We start from the raw sequence: 21,063 nt of genomic DNA on the forward strand, positions 1-21,063 counted from the left end.
ATTACCCACAAACCCTTACGACCACAATTGCGACTGAAGGCCAGAGAGAGACACCACCATCTACAAACTAGCATCCACAGGCACTCAAAACCATCACTCACACAACATCCACGCACAAAACACCACACACCCCTAAACATCACCCCACACAACACACACCACATGACACATCACCCACTCCACCCCATGGCACCGCAAAGACAGCCCAGGTTTTCTGAGGAGGATCTCAGGGTCATGGTGGAGGAAATCATCCGGGTAGAGCCACAGCTATTTGGAGCACAGGTGCAGCACACCACCATAGCTAGGAAGAAGGAGCTATGGCGCAGAATCGTGGACAGGGTCAACGCAGTGGGACAGCACCCAAGAACACAGGATATCATCAGGAAGAGGTGGAACGACCTACAGGGAAAGGTACGTTCCGTGGTCTCAAGACACCAGATTGCAGTTCAGAGGCCTGGCGGCGGACCCCCACCTCCTCCCCCAGAACTAACAACATGGGAGAAGCAGGTCTTAGCTATACTGCATCCTGAGGGCCTCGCAGGAGTAGCTGGAGGAATGGACTCTGGTAAGGCAAAGCTTTCACTACTTCATCCCCCACCCTACCTGCATGCTATCACATACCCCTACCCTCGCCCTCACCCCCATCACTCCAACTCCTCACATATGTCCCACTATCACAAACCACACATCCCAACACCAAGCCCTGCATGCAACAACAGAGCATGGACACCCATCACCAATGCATGGCCACTGCACATACCCACACAAACCCCTAAACATTTAGCACACAAGGTCCTACACAAGAATGCAAGAACTGGGGTACAGGGTCACCTACCCATTGCACACCATGGCACACACAGATGCAATAATCATGCCTTTACACCCCTGCAGGACCCCTACCCAACGTCACTGGACAGGAGGTTCCAGACATGTCCACTCCACCCACAGAAGAGGCCCACAGTGATGACAGCAGCTCTGTCCAACTGGATCTAGATGACCAGCCCGGCTCATCTGGGACCTCGGGACAGTCGGTTCCCTTCACACTGGCACAAGCCACAACAGAGCACCCCCCCTCTGGAAACACCAGCACAGCACCCACCCAGCGGGCCCATACCTCTGTCCCCAGGACACGTCAAGCAGCAGTGTCCACCACTACAGGTGTGATAGGGGGAGGACAGGCCCAGGGAACCCACTCTCCGCGATTACCTCTCCAACATCATGGGAGCCTACCACCATTCCCAGGAGACGATGGCAACGGTACTGGCCAAGTTTCAGGAGACCCAGCGGCTGTAGGAGGAACAGTATTTGGGGTTCAGGGAGGAACTGAAATCCATCAATACCACCCTGGGCACCATTGTAGGGGTGCTGAAGGAACTCGTCAACACCAGGAGGGACACTGTGGCACAACAAGGGGCCCCTGACACTAGCCTGGACGATGAAGTGCCCACCACCTCCGCCGGCGCTAGTGGACAAGAGGCACCAACACAGGACCAAGACATCAGCACCCACCCCCTGCAGATGGAGAACCACCCCGCAAACGGTCCCTGAGATCCCGGACAAAGACAGAGAACTATGCCAGGATCCCCGCCAAAAAATGAGACACCCCTGATTGTCATCCTTCTGTCCCACTTAGTCACCCTGTCCATCCTTAAACTGCCCAAGCTCCACTTCCTATGTCCCTTTGGACAATTCACCTGTAACTAATAGACTGGACTCTGCCATGGACATTCCTCCACCATCACCCCTGACCATTTTACAACCCCCTCCACTATTTAGCACTTAAATAAACACCCTTAAATCACAAAACGATCTGGAGTTAGTCTGTGCTTTTGAAAATGTGTATTTGCAATAACTGTGGAAAACTGCTATATCCATTGTATTGTCAACATCCCTATGTCACACAGCTGTAGTCCATGAGGAAACAAAGCAGATGTCACACAGTGGGACCCACATCTGTGAAATTGAAAGGGAAAGTGACAACCCATGGTTCATACACTGGGTGAAAGTGACAGACAGATGAGAGGTAGAACAAGGGTATCAGATGTAGCAGGCAGTGATGTCTTCTTACCTGTGTCTCACTGGAAGTATTGATGAATCACTGTGTTTCTGTTGTCGATATCCTCTTCTTCTGCTTCCTCGTCTTCACTGTCCACAGGCCCCACAGCTGCCACAACACCTCCATCTGGACCATCCTCCTGCAGAAAAGGCACCTGTTGTTGCAAAACCAAGTTGTGAAGCATACAGCAGGCCACGATGATCTGGCACACCTTCTTTGGTGAGTAGAATAGGGAACCACCTGTCATATGGAGGCACCGGAACCTGGCCTTCAGGAGGCCGAAGGTCCTCTCTATAACCCTCCTAGTTCGCCCATGGGCCTCATTGTAGCGTTCCTCTCCCTTGTCCTGGGATTGCTCACTGGGGTCAGTAGCCATGACAGGTTGGGGTAACCAGAGTCACCTGTAAATGTCGAGGGACAACTGTTAGACACAAACTACCGTTTAGGGATATCCCTAGACCCAGACACCTAGTCACACTGTATAGGGTCCATGTCCTCACCTAATACCCACACAAGGTGCCTCTGGAGGTGCCCCATCACATAAGGGATGTTGCTATTCCTCAGAATGTAAGCGTCATGCACAGAGCCAGGAAACTTGGCATTCACATGGGAGATGTACTGGTCGGCCAAACACACCATCTGCACATTCATCGAATGGTAACTCTTCCGGTTTCTGTACACCTGTTCACTCCTGCGGGGTGACCAAGGCCACATGTGTCCCATCAATGGCACCAATGATGTTGGGGATATGTCCCAGGGCATAGAAGTCACCTTTCACTGTAGGCAAATCCTCCACCTGAGGGAAAGCGATGTAGCTGCGCATGTGTTTCAGCAGGGCAGACAAAACTCTGGACAACACGTTGAAGAACACAGGCTGGGACATCCCTGATGCTATGGCCACTGTAGTTTGAAAAGACCCACTTGCCAGGAAATGGAGTATTGACAGGACCTGCACTTGAGGGGGATTCCTGTGGGATGGCGGATAGCTGACATCAGGTGTGGCTCCAACTGGGCACACAGTTCCTGGACTGTGGCACGGTCCAGTCTGTATGTGACAATTACATGTCGCTCCTCCATTGTCGACAGGTCCACCAGCGGTCTGTACACCGGAGGATGCCTCCATCTCCTCACCTGCCCCAGCAGACATGCTCTATGGAGGAGAACAGCGAGCAGAGAGTCAGGCAACACTGAGGAACGAAAACTGAACTTTAATCCACATTTATTTAAATCCGCTATGTGCCTGTATATGTGTGTGTTTGCAAGGCCTAGATATGTGTGACGCATTTAAAATTAATGCTATCTGGCCCCCTGAAATGGCGGCTGCCTGACCTGTAATGTGGGACAAGGGGATATGAGGTAACTGCCCTGGCATTGTACACTGTCGCGGTAGGTGGTCGAAGACCGCGGCGCAATCCTGCATCGGTTAACATTGGACCTTATGGGTCCCAGGAGCCAATGACGATGTACTCCGGCAGTGACGGTACGCACCGCCGCGGACGTGACCGCCATTTTCTCTCTGTTCACTCACTTGATACCTGATCTTTGACAGGAGAGGACCTACACTGCAAGTGCTGCTGTGACCTCACTCTGGAAGAGACAATGGCTCATGTGTCTGGGGAAAGGGCCCCTGCCTTCAGCACGGAGGAGTTGGAGAAACTAGTGGATGGGGTCCTCCCCCAGTACACGCTACTCTACGGTCCTCCAGACAAACAGGTAAGTACACTGTGAGCATGCTGAATGGGCAATGTCTGTGTGGAGTGGTGTGGATGTAATATATAGGGGGGAGAATGAGGCGTGCATGAAACAACGGTGAGTGCATGTGCGTCATGGCAAGGGTAGGGATGCGGGCCAATGACTGTGACGGTGCGGACGGTTATATCTTCTCCTTTTCCCCTGTACTATTCCTGTAGGTCAGCGCCCACCAGAAGAAGGATATTTTGCATGCCATCGCCAAGGAATTCTGGACCCCGGGGGTCCACCACAGGCAGAGCACCCACTGCTGGAAAAGATGGGAGGACATTCACTGTTGGAGCAAGAAGACGGTGGAGGCCCAGCTGGGGATGGCCTCCCAACGTGGGAGGGGTGCCCGTCGCACCATGACCCCCCTGATGTTCCGGATCCTAGCGGTGGCATATCCGGAGTTGGATGGGCACTTGAGGGCATCACAGCAGCCACAAGGGGGTGAGTACACTCTCATTCAGCTGATTCTGCGCGCATTGGAGGTGTCTGGGTGGGGGAGGTGGGCTGTAGGTTCCCCTAGGCCAGGGTGAGTTTAGTAGGCAAGGTCCCTTCGTAAGGCAGTCCATGTGGCACCCCACCCCACCCTTGTTCAGAGCAAACTACGCCTATTCAGCCTCTTGTGACTTCCATGTGTGCAGCAATTGGGCATAGGCTTTGTACCCCATGTCCCTGTGATTAATTAGGGAACTCAAAGTGCACGGCGTAGTGCACGGGGATTCTGTGTCTGTAGTGTCCGCCAACTGTAGCGGTATTGCATGCACTCAACAAGTCTTTCTTCTGTCTTCGCCTCCTTTTTGTGGTCTCCCTGTTCTTGTGTGCATTAGCATCATCAGGCGGAGGAGCAGTGGCACCGGAGCAGGAGGAAGCTGTATCCCACATGGCCCTGGAGGGCGACACAACGGAGTCTGAAGCCACCAGTGGGACGGAGGGCGAGGGGAGCTCCATGGCGGGGACAGGAGCTGAGACCAGCGACACAGACTCCTCCTCTGATGGGAGCTCCCTTGTGGTGGCGGGCCCCTCTATGCCCCCCGCATCTACAGGTACAGCCGCCACCACATCTACCAGCACCGCCCTCCCAGCAGCCCCTCAGCGTGTGCCCCGTGGCCGCTCACCCAGGAGGGTGGGCATCTCCTTCGCCCCAGGCACCTCAGCCCCTGCCCCTGCCAGCCCTGCTGCCCTCAGTGAGGAGGCCATTGAGCTCCTAAGGTCTCTCACTGTTGGGCAGTCTACCATTTTGAATGTCATCCAGGGTGTAGAGAGGCGGTTGCAACAGACCAATGCATACCTGGAGGGCATTCATTCTGGTCAGGCAGCCCAACAGTGAGCTTTTCAGACTCTGGCCTCAGCACTGATGGCAGCCATTGTCCCTGTGTCCAGCCTCCCCCCTCCAACTCCCTCCACCCAGACCCAAACACCTGTACCTCAGCCTATCCCAAGCACACCCTCAGACCAGCATGCACACACCTTAACACACAAGGAAAGCTCTGGCAAACATAAGCACCACACATCCCACAGGCACTCACACAAGCATCATACCCATGCAGACATACCAACATCCACTGCCTCCACTGTGTCCCCCTCCTCCTCGTCTCCCTCCTCCCTCCCTGTCTCATCTCCACTCACACCTGCATGCACTACATCTTCAGCCACTACGTCCATCACCAGCACACCCATCACCACACCCCGCTGACAAGCACTCACCACCCCCACTACCATTCACACATCCCCTGTGTCCTCTCCCAGTGTGTCTGTGAGCCCACCTCCTAAGGTACACAAACGCAGCCACACACCCACCCAACAGCCATCCACCTCACGACAGCCTCCAGCCCATGCACCTTCACCCAAAGTCAGCAAACGTACACCACCTACAACCACTACCTCTTCCTCCACTCCCAAACCCCCTCCATCTACCCGTCCCAGTGTGTCACAAAAACTTTTCCTGTCCAACCTTGACCTCTTCCCCTCAGCACCCCCCACCCCTTCACTCCCCTAGGGCCTGCCTTTCCTGGTCCCAACCCAGCACCTCAGCCACCACATCAGCGGGAACAGTGGTTCCAGCAGTAACCGGCTTCTGGAGTGTGCCAAGCAGCAGGGCATCCAGTGTGCCAAGGAGCCAGACCACGGACAGTCCCCCACCTCAGAAGCAGAAAATGTTGGCCACTGCCCGGCGGGAGAAAGGCAAAACATCTGCCACAAAAGGCTGGCCCAGGAGTACAGTTGGGAGTGGGAAGAAAGCTGCGCCACCATCCAAGGTGGGGAAGGGGCACAGAAAGAAAGGCAAGTTGCTGCAAACCTGCACGGCGGACAAGACCGCCACCAGCACCGCTTCACAGGATACCGCCGCCACCAGCACCGCTGCCAAGGACACCGCTGCCACCAGCACTGCTGCCAAGGACACCGCTGCCACAAGCACTGCTTCACAGGACACTGCCGCCGCCAGCACCATTGCCAAGGACACCGCCGCCCCAAGCACCGCTGCCAAAGGCACCGCCGCCACAAGCACTGCTGCCAAGGACACCGCCACCACCGGCACCGCTGCCAAGGACACCGTCGCCACAAGCACCACTGCCAAGGACACTTCCGCCACAAGCACCGCTTCACAGGACACCACCAGCACTGCTGCCAAGGACACCACCGTCACAAGCACCCCTTCACAGGACACCGCCGCCACCAGCACCACTGCCAAGGACTCCGCCGCCACAAGAACCACTGCCAAGGACACCGCCGCCTGCAGCATCGCTGCCAGGGACACCGCCGCCACAAGCACTGTTTCACAGGACACCGCCGCCACCAGCACCGCTGCCAAGGACACCGCCGCCACAAGCACCACTGCAAAGGACAACGCCACCAAAATCACCGCAGGCCAATGAGCGCCGAAAGCTCTGACCCTACTGAGGCCACCAAGTGCAGGATAAAGCACTCTGGGCACAAAGCCCCCTCCAGAACCAGTGGAGATTTACATCCACTACCTCAGTCCTTGGCAGGATGAAGCACTCTGGGCACAAAGCCCCCTCCAGAACCAGTGGAGATTTACATCCACTACCTCAGTCCTTGGCAGGATGAAACACTCTGGGCACAAAGCCCCCTCCAGAACCAGTGGAGATTTACATCCACTACCTCAGTCCTTGGCAGGATGAAGCACTCTGGGCACAAAGCCCCCTCCAGAACCAGTGGAGTATCACATCCACTACCTCAGTCCTTGGCAGGATGAAGCACTCTGGGCACAAAGCCCCCTCCAGAACCAGTGGATTATCACATCCACTACCTCAGTCCTTGGCAGGATGAAGCACTCTGGGAACAAAGCCCCCTCCAGAACCAGTGGAGATTTACATCCACTACCTCAGTCCTTGGCAGGATGAAGCTCTCTGGGCACAAAGCCCCCTCCAGAACCAGTGGAGTATCACATCCACTACCTCAGTCCTTGGCAGGATGAAGCACTCTGGGCACAAAGCCCCCTCCAGAACCAGTGGAGATTTACGTCCACTATCTCAGTCCTTGGCAGGATGAAGCACTCTGGGCACAAAGCCCCCTCCAGAACCAGTGGAGAAAGGCATCCACTACCTCAGTCCTTGGCAGGATGAAGCACTCTGGGCACAAAGCCCCCCTCCAGAACCAGTGGAGACTGTTATCCACTTGAGAGACTGTGGCTTTACACTCCCCAGGATACAGCAGTGGGCAACCCACCCACTTGAGAGACTTGTGAGACTGTGGCTTTGCACTCCCCAGGATACAGCAGTGGGCAAACCACCCACTGAAAAGACTTGTGAGACTGCGGCTTTGCACTCCCCAGGATAAAGCAGTGGGCAAAAGACTTGTGAGACTGTGGCTTTGTACTCCCCAGGATACAGCAGTAGGCATGGAGCCCCCTCGTGGATCTGGCGTCGTGCACTCATCCGGCTGAGGTGCCCCCCTTTCCCTTCCCCCTGAGGTGCCTGTTGTGTTTCTATCTGATGCCTCTGCAGTGTTCTCTCCGTTTTGATCTGGTATTGAGTGTGGGCCTCGCCCATGCATTTTGGGCCCAGTGGTCCACGGACTTTAATGGTGCAATACCTGGACTTGTATTCTTGGTGTATATATTTGTTTATAGTGTATATACATTTTTGAATACTGGATTTTAATAGATTACAAATGTTCAAATCATTTCCTTTTGTCTTTGCATTTTTCCGGGGAGGTTGGGGGGTGTAACTGTAATGTATCATGATGTATTAGTGTGTGTGTTGTAGTGGGTGAGGGTGGGGGTTTTGCGTGTTGCGTGTGTGTGTGTCACTCTCTTTTCCCTCCCCCCTCCCTGTGTCGTAGGTGCAGTACTCACCGTGGTCTTCGCCGCTGGCGTTCGTGCTCCTGGTAGAGGAGCAGGAAGACAAAGGCAGGGAGTATCTGGAGTTCCGGTTCCATGGCATCCTGGTTCCTCGTGGGGTGTCTAGAGGTGAGCGTTTTCCCTTCCAAGTCCTGTTTCCGCCGTGTTTTTGTTCACGGTGAATCTGCCCCGGAAAAGGTGGCGGATTGGCCTCTCATGATACTGTGGGCAGTACATTGTCTTCCGCCTGTCTGTTGGCGGTTACCGCCGCGGAGTTTGTTGTACCGCCGTGGCGGTGGGAGTGTTAAAGTGGCTGTCTATGTTGGCGGTTTCCGCCACGGTCTTGATTTCATTTTTTTTACCACCGGCCTATTGGCGGTTTTACTGCTGCTTTAACACCGACCGCCAGGGTTGTAATGACCACCTATATGCTGTCTAACCGGCGGTGATGGCTGCTCAGTGGTGGAGGTGCTGTTGGTGGGGGGAGGCTCCTGCCCATCCCCTGCAATCTCGGACGGCTGCTCAGTGGAGGTGGTGGTGCTGCTGGGCGAGAGAGGCTCCTGCCCATCTTCTGCAATCTCGGACGGTTCCTGCCCCAGGCCCCTTGGTCTTCCTGCCTGCTTGTGCAGACTCCTTGCTCTTCCTGGCAGCTGAGGCAGGCTCCTTGCTCTTCTTGGAAGCTGGGGAAGGCTCTTTTCCCTTCTTGCCTGCTGGGGCAGGCTCCTTGGTCTTCCTTACAGCTGGGTTTGGCTCCTTTCCTTTCTTGCCTGCTGGGACAGGCTTTTTGTTCTTTCTGGCAGCTGGGGCAGGCTCTTTTCCCTTGAGGCTGCCTGGTGCAGGCTCCTTCACCTTCCGGACATATGGCCTGGATCCGTTTCCGCCACGAGTGGGTGTGGTGATGACTGGGCCCTTGGACTGGGTGACTGAGGTGCTTGGCTGGGTTCTTCCTACCCTGCCCATACGTGCAGGACGGGGAGAGGGGGAGGGAAGAGGTCAATGGTGGATAGGAACAGTTTTTTAGGGACATTGGGGCGGGAAGAGGGAGAAGGTATGGGAGTGGAGGAAGAGGGAGTGGTTGTTGGAGGTGTCTGTCTGCTGCTTTTGGGTGCAGGTGCATGGGCTGTATGCTATTGTGAGGTGGATGGCTGTTGGTTGTCTGAGTGCTTGCGTTTGTGTACCTTAGGAGAGGGGACAGACTCAGTGGGAGAGGTGTGTGTTCTGCTTGGTGTGGTGATGATGCTGGTAGTGGATGATGATTTAGTGCATGAAGGTGTGAGTGTGGACGGGACTGGGTGGGAGGTAAAGGAGGAGGGGAGACCTGTGGGATGAAGTGTGGTGCTTGTGTTTGCCTGTACCACTCCTGTGTGTTGTTTTGTGTGCATGCTCATCTGCCTTTGTGCTTGGGATGGGTTGGGGTTGAGCAGAATAGGACTGGGAAGAGAAAGTTGGAGGGGGAGGGTAGAAACAGGGACAATGGCTGCCATCAGAGAGGAGGCCAGAGCCTGGATTGATCTCTGTTGGGCCCCAATCCAGTGCGAATGCCCTCCAGGAATGCATTAGTCTGTTGCATCTGGGCTGCCAGCCCGTGGATGGCATTCACAATGGTTGACTGCCCTAAAATGATGGATTTTAGAAGGTCAATAGCCTCCTCACTCAGGGCAGGAGGACTAACTAGGGCGGGGCCTGAGGTGCCTGAGGCAAAGGAGATGCCCACCCTCCTGGGTGAGCGGGCACGGGAAACTCGATGAGGGGCTGCTGGGAGGGCGGTGCTGGTACAGGGGTGGCGGTGGTACTTGTAGCTGGGGTGGTCACAGAAGTGTCCGTCCCCACCAGGGAGCTTCCATCAGAGGATGTATCTGTGTCTGAACTGTCCCCCTCCAGTCTCCGCCGTGTAACTCCCCTCATCCTCCGTCCCACTGGTGCCCTCAGCGTTGGTGGACTCTGCCTCCTGGGTCATGTGGGATGCAGCTCCCTCAGTCGCCGGTGCGTCTGCTCCTACGCCAGATGATGCTAATGCACATAAGGACAGGATGAAAAAACAAAAAGGGGGGGAAGAGACAAAGGATACACTTGGTCAATGGCTGCACCAACACCACCATTGGCGAACACAGCACCCTCGCACTCAGGGAACAGCCCTACGTAAAATGTCATAACACTACTAGAAATAGTTAGCAGCCAAGGCATGGGAAGGGGCAAACACCGCCAACTGCAGCGCACCTGGGACCGACGCAGCCCTGTAGTAGTGGATGCCTACGAGCTAGGTAGCAAGATTTGCCCTTCTGAACCCTAGCCTCCAGGGGACCTACACTGCAATGTCAGGTCTGGCCTAGGGGCACCCACTGACACACATCCCCCACCCAGATACCACCCCACCAGCTGTAAGTTGTCATGATGTGCACTCTACTCACCCCCTTGCTGCTGCTGTGATGCCCTCAAGCGCCCATCCAGCTCAGGATAGGCCATAGCCAGTATGTGGGCCATCTGGTGGGTCAGGGTTCGACAGGTACCCCTTCCTCTTTGGGAGGCCATCGACAGCTGGGCCTCTGCCGTCTTCCGTGCCCAGCGTCTCAGGTCCTCCCACCGTTTGCAACAGTGGGTGCTCTGCCTGCCATAGACCGCCAGGGTCCACACCTCCTTGAAGATGGCATGCCATATACCCTTCTTTTGAAGGGCGCTGACCTGCAGAGGCAATAGTGACAGGAAAATATATTTAGACAAAAAGTCCTGTCTGCTACAATTATGGCCCACCCTTCACAACGCCATTTAAATGCACATGGCCCAGCACACAACCTATACACTGCCCAGAGGACATCCACCCACCCCCTTACACGAGTCCTTCACACACACCACTCCATGCATTCATGCCAATGCATCATGCCCACAGTGTACTCACCTGTTGGTCTGGAGGCCCATACATCAGTCTGTACTGGGGTAGGACCCCATCCACCAGTCTCTCCAACTTCTCCAAAGTGAAGGCTGGTGCCCTTTCCCCAGTCACACGGGCCCTGGTAGGGTCCAGACACAGATCACAGCAGCACATGCAGTGTAGGTCCTCTCCTGTGGATGATCAGGTAGCAAGTGAGGGATCAGTTAGAAAATGGTGGTCACATCTGTGGCGGTACATACCGTCACCGCCGGCGTACATCACCATTGGACACTGTACCCCACAGGGGCCAACATCAACCAATGAGGAATTTCACGGTGGTTCCGGACCGCCTCCCGCAACGGCGCACAATGTCGGTGGAACTACCTCACTTCCACCTGTCCCTGCACACAGGACAGGCAGACGCCATTTCAGGGGGGGAGGCCCTCGAACATTGCTGCGTCACTGGTGAAATCAGGACATAATGAACAAATCACACTTACCCATTACAAATTGACAGCATGCAAAGTTCTGTTGTACTTCCATTGTTCAGTTTGTGACCGGGTCCTCACTCCTTTGCCCCATAGATTGCTACTGCTGTGGATGAATAGGAGATGGAGACTTACCCCTGTGTACAGACCCCTGGTGGACTTGGCTACACTGGAGGACAGGCACATAATACTCACCTATAGACTGGACAGGACCACAATCAGCTGTGTGCTCAATTGGAGCCTGACTTGATATCTGCTATCCGTAACCCCACTGGGATCCCCCCTCTTGTGCAAGTGCTATCAGTTCTCCATTTCCTGGCAGGTGGTTCTTTCCAAGTGACAGTGGGCTTGGCAGCAGGAATGTCACAGCCAATGTTCTCTATAGTGCTGACAAGAGTGTTGTCTGCCTTGATTAAACACATGTGCAGCTACATTGTATTTCCCGAGGTTGAAGTTTTGGCCACAGTGAAGGCCGAGTTCTATGCAATGGGACATATCCCCAACATAATTGGAGTGAATGATGGAACACATATTGCATACGCCCCCTGTCAGAATGAACAGGTGTTCAGAAATCGGAAGAGTTTCCACTGTATGAATGTACATATGGTGTGCCTTGTGGACCAGGACAGCTCCCACACAATGCTAAGTATCCTGGGTCGGTGCATGATGCCTTTGTCCTACGGAATAGCAGCATCCCAAATGTGATTGGCCAACTACAGAGACACAGGGTGTGGCTAATAGGTGAGCCCGGGTTCCCACCCAGTAGATGTTGGTGTATGAGTATGGTGTGGGCCATATATGGTAGTGTGTGGCTAAATGTCCCTCAATATTTGCAGGTGACTCTGGTTACACAAACCTATCATGGCTGCTGACCCCTGTGAGGAATGCCAGGACAAGGGCAGAAGAACTTTATAATGAGGCACATAGGCGAACCAGAAGGATAATTGAAAGAACCTTTGGCCTCCTGAAGGCCAGGTTCAGGTGCCTCCATCTAACAGGTGGATCCCTGCGCTACTCACCCAAGAAGATCTGCCAGATAGTAGTGGCATGCTGTATGTTGCACAACCTGGCCCTGAGACGCCATGTGTCTTTTCTGCAGGAGGAGGAGGCTGAAGATGCCCGTGTGCCTGCAGTGGACCCTGTGGACAGTGAGGATGAGGAGGCAGAGGATGAGGACAACATAACATCAGTGATCAGACAATACTTCCAATGACACACAGGTAGGTTAGTGTTACTTCCCATTTCAATTACATTTGTTTGAATTTGTGTGGCACTTACATGCTGATATTTCCCAGATGTATGCCCACTTACTGTTCCCTCTGGCAATTCATTTTGCAGATGTTGGTGACCTCACAAATACTCCTGGTGTGATCACTACAGCCAGTTACAGGTCACTAATCTATGCTAATTTTCAGTACAGTTGAATTGCAATGTGTGTACCTGTTTCAATGAATACATAATTGAAAATATGACATACTCCAGACTACTTTTTTTTCAAGGGTGTTTATTGAAGTGCTAAGAAATAGAGGGGCAAGTGCAAGGGGATGGGGTGATGATGGAGGAAAGTCCAGAGTATTGTTCCAGTCTGTTTTTAGCACAGGTGCATTGTCCAAAGGGAGATAGGAAGGGGAGCTATGGCAATTCAGAGTGTACAGGGTGACAGAGTGGGACACAAGGTGACAAATAGGAGAGTCTCATTTCCTTGATGGGCGTCTTGGCAAGTGTCTCTGGCTTCTGTCTGGATCGCAGGGAACGTTTGCAGGGTGGTTCTCCTTCTTCTGGGGGAGGGGGTGGAGGTGGCCTGTGAGTCCTGTGGCAGGCCTCCAGGCCACTAGCTGCAGCAGAGGTGGAAGGCTGTTCAAATATCTGGCTAGTGGCAGGGGCCCACTGGTGTGAGAATGCCTCCCTCATAATGTTGTCCATGTCTGCCAGCACCCCTGCTAACGAGATCAGGGTGTTGGTGGCCTGCAAGTCCTCCCTGATCCCCTGGTACTGTCCCTCCTGCAGCCTCCTGTTCTCCTGCACGTTGTCCAGGATCTTGCCCATCGTGTCCTGGGATGTTGATAGGCTCCCAGGATCTCTGCAAGTGCCTCCTGGAGAGTCGGTTCCCTGGGCTTGTCCTCCCCCTGGTGCACAGCACTCCTCCCAGTTTCCCTGTTGGCCTGTGCCTTTGTCCCCTGAACCGTGCGCCCACTGCCACCGACCCCAGGTCCCTGATTGTCTTGGGTATGAGGTGTGGCCTGAGGTCCCGGTAAAGGTCAACACACTGCTGATTGACGTGTCCTAGTAGTAGAGAGTTGACTTACCAGACTCCAGTCTTCCTCCGACTCCGGCCAGGTCCTCAGGATGATTGATTGCCAAGACTTGCTCCTCCCATGCTGTTAGTTGAGGGGTAGGAGGTGGGATTCCACAGCCAGTCCTCTGTACAACGAGCTGGTGTCTTGCTGCAATGGAACGTACATTTCCCCGTAGGTCATTCCACCTCTTCCTGATGTCATCCCAAGTTCTTGGGTGCTGTCCCACGGCGTTGACCCTGTCCACGATTCTCCGCGATAGCTCCATCATCCTAGCTATTGATATCTGCTGCACCTGTGCTCCAAATAACTGTGGCTTTACCCTGATAATTTCCTCCACCATGACACTTAGCTCCTCCTCTGTGAAGCGGGGGTGTCTTTGTGGTGCCATGGTTGTTGTGTGAGGTATTTAGGTGAGAGTGTGTTGGGTAAAGTGTTGGGGTGTGTGATGTGGGGTACGTGAGCGGTGTAGAGGTGTGAATAGCGTGTGGCTCTGCTTGTGTCAGTGGTCATGATGTCTCTCTGCTGACAATTGTTTGTAATGGTAAAGGGTTGTGGGTAATTTGTGTATAGTGGTGTGGGTGTGTGTGTGTGGTGTGTGTATGGGTGTGAGGTGTGTTTGTGTGTTTTTTTAATTGTCCAATGTGGTGTTGTTTTGTATGTGGGTGTCCATTTTGAGCGCGGCAGTATGTACCACCAATGGTTTACCACTGTTGAATGTCCGCTGTGGCGATTCATGAGTCATAATGTGGTGGGCGTTTTTCTGTTGGCGTAACGGTGTGGGTTTTGATACCACCAGTTTATTACTGACCTTTGGTGTGGTGGATTTGTGTGTGTGGCTGAATAATGACGGATTGGTGTTTGTGTCTCATTATATGGTGAACGAATATCCGCCTCGGCAGCGGTAAGGCAGTAAGTGGGATTTACAGCCAATGTCATAATGAGGGCCTATATCTCTTCACATATGTACAGAGGCCCTGGACATTCCAGGTAAGTATCTTGTAGTTACTACACCTCATGTGTTGTTTACTGATTTAACCACCCTCCCACCCAATCCATCCTGTGTCCGCATCCAGCTGTAAAAACAAAAACAATGTACATATAACATAACTAAACATTTACAACCATTACATCCTCTCACCCGCGGGCAAATAAAGTGCAACTGAAAGTCCATTGAAGCCCAATCCACATGTGCGCCAGGACACGCACAATCACCCACCTGGTCCAACACGGACGAACCAATTCCAACTGAGCTCTGCCAGCAGACAAGAGGGATCGACTCTGTCAATGTATGCTAAATTATAGTAATGCTGTACTCCTATGGCTTGTGATTATAACAAACTGCCAGAGATCAGCAGGCCTCATACGAACCTTCAGACCCGCCCCAGCTGAGCTACAGGCTGGGAACAGGCTCCGCACATGACAGGGTCATTCAATATCAGACCTTGGCAGCATGTTGACAGCCCAGTGCTCCCCCAACCATCCCTCGTGCAAAAACCCCTACATGCCCATCAATCAGTAAGTCAAAAACTAATGAAAAGAGTACTGGTGTGACTCCCCATCAAAGTTTGCCAAAGTATCTGGTACCACTTCTGCTGGTAGGCTCGATGACAGTAGGGGCAAACCCTCCAAGTACCCCTGCAAGGGAGGGACCACCTTACCGGGCAGTCGGGTCTCTGTAGTTAGATGCATGGCACCGTCTTCTCTAATGTGTTCTCAACGCGACCACAGAGGTGTAAAATTCTGATTATCTGTACCTGTGCCGGCGGTCCCCCTTCCAGGGCACGCACCCCATGTTTTAATTCCGAGTCCAGCAGACCCTCCTGTAGAAAAAATATCTCTGAGCTCCAGCCATTCCCATACTTCCTCAGGTTTGTAAAAAAAATGCGTCTTATCATTAAAGACAACTTTTAGGTGGGCCGGGTATATAAGCAGATAGCATAAGTTCAATGTTCTCAGTTTTTGTTTGACAGTGAGAAAGGACTGTCGTCTTTCCTGAAGCTGCTTCATGTAATCAGGATAAATGGCTATCTTGCAGTTCTCAGAATGAGGGCTCTGTTGCTCCCGTGCTGCCTGCAAGAGGCAATCTCGATCTCGGTAATTCAGAATTTTTGCTATTATAGCCCTAGGAGGAGCTCCCGGCTGGGGAGGGGGCACCACTGTACGCCCTCTCAATCACAAACAGACTGGAAAGGCCTGGTGTTTTCAGAAGCCCTGCACCCAATTTTCTACAAATGTCTGCAGAGGCCCTCTCCAACCTCTCTGGAAAGCTGAGGAGCTGAACATTAGTGCGATGAGATCAGCTCTCCGCATCCTCCCCCATCCTGTCCAACTCTGCCACCGCTGTCGACATCTCCACCATATGTCGTTTTAAAGTAGAGACCTCCCCCTGCAGTGTCTCAATGTTTGATTCCACAGTTGTGACTTTTTCTGCCACTGTGCAAAAGTCAGTGCGCAATAAATGGGCATCTGTAGAGACACATTCAATACGGTGCGGGTCCCATTTATTGCAGCTAAAATCTCCGGCCTGGAGGGTTCCGCCTCCGGTGGGTCCCCCAACTTCTAAGGTCCAGACTGCCTGGTCAGCCTTTGTGTGGGCCGTTGAGGCATTGTGTATTGTGTGATGGTATTCAATGTATGCAAACGTGCTGACTTATCCTTACCCATGCTGCCTGTGTGGTATGCAGCGAACACGTGGTACAATGGGTATTAGCAGGAAAGGAGCATTGAAACTTGTACAGTACCCCGTGTATACAGTCATTATATGTTGGCTATGGGGTTGGGTATGATGCTGAGTACCTCTTGTCCCAAGTAACTCCCCAGCACACCGCTCCCCACCACAGCAGGACCCTGGTGATTATTCCCAACAGCACTTCACGAAATGTGCTTAGCAGAGGCAAGTCTCAGGTGCAGTGCCCTCAGGGGGGTGAAGGTGTCAGGCAGTGGGGCATCAGGATGGGAGAGGGGCTCTCTGAGGAGTTGTGTACATACCTTGTTACAGTAGGTCCCCAAACAGCCTCTCACTTCACATCTGACATTCGGCAGGGATTACTCTTCACAGCTGGGCCCAGCAAGGTTGTCATCAACAGGCCCCACCCCGCTGACTGCCTGGGGAACAAAAGTCAACAATTCACGTGTGCCGAGTTGAGGAAGAAGCTGGGTGATCTGCGCAGGGCCCCCGTGGCAATCCCACTCGCTGGCGGTCGATGACCGTAAAGATCCAGCTCCTCAGAGCTACGGCGGGCCCACACTCACCTGCATCAGGCCTCATAGCCCCCATCACATCAGTCTGGTGCAGGCCTAGAGAGAGCTGCTGCAGGTGGGCCACAAAGTTCGTGGCGCAGTGGGCCTTTCCGACTCAGGACCCACAGTGTGCGTGCGGCAGGCCCAGGCAATCCGAGGCCGGGCCACAGCAGGTTCCTCATCGTATCCCACGAGCCTTAGCCACAACCGTCCCAGGCGGCGACCCAGCTGCCCCACACTCACCACGGGCCATCCGGTCACAGGAGGGCCGCAGCCAATCCGCACGATTTGACGTGCCCGCTATGTCCCAGGCCGCTCTAACAGGAGTTCACCTCTTGCCTGTTCTCCCGTCCACACGGTGCATTCCAGGCCTCAGGCACCGCCCTCACCGCCCTCAGCATGTATGGCACTGTACAGCAGTCTGTGCACGTCAGGGCAGCACAGAGTAAGATGCAGCACTGATGGTGCAGGATCAGTCAGGATTAGTGAAGGATTCAAATGAATTTGCCACCTGGCAGGCCGGGAGCTCACATGCTGGCGGCCATGGTGTCAGGCCACGCGCTCTCCATTTGTGTAGCATATTAAATTTGAATTCTTGGGAAGAAATTTGGGAATATTGAAATAGTTTTTTTAAAATTGTTTATTTATGCATAGAAAAGAACACATATAACTATGCACTACATTATAGCAGATTATATTTAGGGGGAAGTTACAGTCCAGCCGCCCGGCCGATGGCAATACCAGTTTGAGACCCCAACCGAGTCTACACATTGTGCTCTGATCTAGCAAGCATAGAGAAATAAAACATATATGGTACTAGACTAGGTCGACCCAACCACCACAGACTCAGCAGGCACATTGATTAGCGGCGCCAACCCCTACAAATTCAGTGCAGTACATTTCAATACATTAACTATCAAACAAACAGAACACTATGATTATAGCGAGCACCGACAGATCAGCAGATAGTACTCCGAATGTCCATCCGACATCGAAGGCATCACTCACATGCGGCCAAGGGGACGCCCGAGGGGCTACTGGACAACAGCCCATAAACAGTCAGGGACTAACATGAGGAGGAGGCCTGCTCATGACGATCCGCACACCATAAAACCCCAAAACTCACAGCTGTGCCTCTATAACCCCCAAACTCATTCCTTAAATGGCCTAACTATGGCCAGAGCTTAGCTAGCAGAAGCGTCTGTTGGGTCATCCCTCTCACTCTCTCGCACACCAGATAACTCATTAATCATGGCACGCCAGAACTCCAAATCACGGTCAGCATGCTCATCCACTCGAACCTTTCGTAGGTGACATTCCTCTGCGGTAGCCCATTCAACCAAGTCACTCAGCCAAGCAACATGCAGCGGGGGGTGCGGGCTAGCCCATCAGATCGCAATGTGCTTTTTTGCCAAAATAAGCCCCAGCTGTGCAAATCTATATACCATTTTATGACCCTTTTTAGGGACGCGGAGCAGGCCCAGCAGACAGTGTTTCATCGTCGCCTGCACTCGCACAGCCGTCACCTCCCTCAGTGCCTTCACTATTTGACGTCAAAAGGGTTGGACAGAGACCCATGGCATGTGATCAAATTAAGCCGACGTCGCCCCACAACAGTCACAGCTGTCAGGTCTTGATGGGGATATTCTATGCAAGTGTTGAGGTGTCAGGTATGCTCTGTGCAGGTAATAGAAGTGCGTCAACTTAAATCTAGCATTGCTGGTTGCATCCCGCACCAGGTTTAACTTCAAGAGTTCCATGCGGACTCTACATCTTTTGCCCACCCAAACTAGGGATGATAGCAGTTTATCCAGCTGCAGAATAGTGAAAGAGGGAACTCACAGAGTGAATTCTGCATAACATACAGGCACTGAGGAAGAACAATCATTTTACTAAGTGCGATTCTACCCATAACCGATAATGGGAGAGAGGTCCAGAATTGAACAGAGGCACGGAGGCCCTCCAGTGTTCTTCCCATGTTTAAAGTAAATTGCAATTATGGGGAGTGCATCACTTGAATGCCTAAATATGAAAGGACTCAGTCTCCCAGGACAGACCCAAACGTGGTAACTCTGACGCCGTCATCGTCGACAGGCCTGCCATCGGAAATAACACAGTTTTGTGCCGATTAACTCGGAGGCCCGACACCTGCCCAAAAATGTCCATCATACCCAACAAAAGGGAGACCACTCGCTCCGGGTCTGTGACGTACACCAGGGCATCATCTGCCTACAGTGATATTATATGCGTTCTCGTCCCAACACGGATGCCCCACCTATCCAGACCAGACCGTAGTTGTATAGCCAGAAGATCCATAGCCAACGCGAACAGCAGTGGCGTCAAGGGGCACCCCTGCCCTGTGCCTTGTTCGAGAGCAAAGGACTCTGACACTATCGCCCCCATGCGCACTCTCACCCGAGGTGATGTATAAAAAAGACGCACCCAGGACAGAAAGACGGGGCCTATGCCCGTCCAGCGCTTCACCTCCCATAAGTATTCAAAGGATAAGGTGTAAAACGCTTTCTCCATGTCAAGAGCCACCAGAGCTGCGGGAAACATGGAGTCACAAGTCTTGTGTAGTATATGGGTTAAGCGCTGTATATTCATATGAGTACCCCTCCCCGGTATAAATTCGCATTGATCTCCCTGTACTAAATGTGTCACCACTCGACTCAAACGTGAGGCCAAAACTTTAGCTAATAATTTAACATCAACATTTAGCATGGATAACGGTCTATAGGAGCCCGGATCGTCAGCCACCTTCCCAGGTTTCGGGAGCATGACTATCAATGCTTCCCACATATTCTCCGGGAGAAGGCCCTCACTACGTGCCTTATGAAGTACTTCCAACAGTCACAGAAGAATCTCAGTGGGATAGGTTCGGTGTAGGTTCGGTAAAAGTTGACTGGTAGCCCGTCAGGACCAAGTGCTTTCCCGGACGCTATATCTCCCAACACCTCCACCAGGTGTCCAAAGTCACCTCCCCCTCCAATTCCTCCATCTGGGCCTCCGTAAGGCGAGGCATCCGGAGACCATCCAAGTACTCCTGTATCTGGGTCACACCCACACTCCATGGTGTGGCATAAATATCCCCCAGGTACTCTCGCAGGTGCGAATTCACCCGTAGCTGTCGTAAAATCTTTTCTCCAGAAGGATCGCGAAGCATTTGGATGATGGGAACGGGACGCTCCCACCGGAGAAGCCAAGCGAACATACACTCCGAGCGGGCCCCCTCCCGAAACAGCCGCTGCCTACAATTCCAGCGGACATAATTATCCAGTCTATCCCAGAGGTCCACAATTCTGCCTCGCACCTCAAGACAAAGCATGTCCGACGGGTCGCCATTATCCACTTGACGCTGTAAGGCTGCCAATACGTCTTCCTGCTGCGTGAGCTCCCTGTCCAGGCGCTTCCTGATTCCATATGTTTTACTGAGGCTTTCCCCTCTGATAACTACCTTCAGTGCCTCCCATTCTATGCCTCGGGTCGTAGCCGTACCCCAATTTGCACTAAAATATCCATTCAGCACACCCTGAAGATCTTGTTTATATTCAGGATCACCTAGTAGGTCAGGACTCAAACGCCACAGCGGGATCGCAGGCCTGGGTATGTGTGTTTCACATTCCAAAAGGAGAGATGCATGGTCCGATAAGAACCGGACCTGATAAACAACCCCGCAGACGTCAATTGATCTATCATTGGCAAGGAGAAATCTATCCAGGCAGCTATAAGCCCCATGGGTGGGCGTGTAACATGAAAATATTTCAGGGGTGGGGTACGTTTCTCTGAACACATCTAAAAAGTGTAAATTCCTCATAACGTTCCGCAATTTGGCAGTCATATGCATCTTAGTGTTCATCTTTGGCGGGTCCCTATCTAGTACTCCGTCTAGGACACAATTAAAGTCACCATCCCACAGAATGGGCATCCCAGTGCAAAATATTAATTCATGTTGGAGCTGATGATAGAACCCCGTATCATCAGTGTTAGGGGCATAAATATTCTAAAGACAGAGCTCTTGGCTATCTAATACGCTGTGTAAGAATATGTATCGGCCTTGCACATCCGCATATAGACTT

Source organism: Pleurodeles waltl, chromosome 9 (assembly GCF_031143425.1).
Source record: "Pleurodeles waltl isolate 20211129_DDA chromosome 9, aPleWal1.hap1.20221129, whole genome shotgun sequence".
Taxonomy (NCBI): Eukaryota; Metazoa; Chordata; class Amphibia; order Caudata; family Salamandridae; genus Pleurodeles; species Pleurodeles waltl.